Source organism: Octodon degus, unplaced genomic scaffold, assembly GCF_000260255.1.
Source record: "Octodon degus isolate 3935 unplaced genomic scaffold, OctDeg1.0 scaffold00336, whole genome shotgun sequence".
In the NCBI taxonomy this organism is placed as follows: Eukaryota; Metazoa; Chordata; class Mammalia; order Rodentia; family Octodontidae; genus Octodon; species Octodon degus.
This window is the reverse complement of record NW_004524912.1, coordinates 1,047,368-1,048,128: the sequence shown is the minus strand read 5'-3', so window position 1 is coordinate 1,048,128 and position 761 is coordinate 1,047,368. Positions and strand designations below refer to the sequence as shown.

Here is a 761-nt window from a genome sequence, read left to right as displayed (position 1 = left end):
TCTCTCCTTTGTATTCTACTTGAACCTTGGGCCTGCCTGCATCATTCACCACCATGAAGGGCCAGTGCTTCATATCAGACTGAACAACAGCATCATCAAATTTACATCCAATCAGATGTTTAGCATCAAAAACTGTGTTGGTGGGGTTCATAGCCACTTGATTTTTTGCATCATCTCCAATCAGTTGCTCGGTGTCAGTGAAAGCAACATAGCTTGGCTTGGTTCGATTTCCCTGATCATTAGCAATTATCTCCACCTTTCCGTGCTGGAAGACACCCACACAGGAGTAGGTGGTGCCAAGATCAATGCCAACTGCAGGTCCTTTCGACATGGTTGCTCATGTAAAGGCCTGGCTGTGCTAGCGAAGACAGCACACAAGAAGCCCCTCACCTACCGGCGCATTCAATGAGACCCGCTTACTTTCCTTTACTTATATTTTTTTCAATATCTGCCAAGGGAAAAATGATCAGTTGAGTGCCTGGGGTGATTTGAGCAATGGTTTGGGTAGATTGAATGATAACCTTGATTTCTCCTGCATAATCAGAACAGATGACTCCAGGATAAACCTGAAGACCTTTTAAAATGAGACTCCTGCAGCCTAGCAGGAGTCCCAATATAGCCTGATGACTAGGTCTATAGACTCCAGTAGGAATAATTTTGGACCCCATTTCAGAAGTTAATAGGAATTTGGAGGAGAAACTTAGGTTCACACTTTATAGTCTATTGTAGCTCACCAGAGGTCAGAAACTTATGTGGCAGGG

At 44.2% G+C, this 761-nt stretch overlaps 1 pseudogene; it reads right to left on the bottom strand.

Moving 5' to 3' along the window:
• LOC105741207 overlaps positions 1 to 331 on the bottom strand; it is a 2,054-nt pseudogene extending 1,723 nt beyond the window's left edge.
• Between the last annotated feature and the right edge of the window lie 430 nt (positions 332 to 761).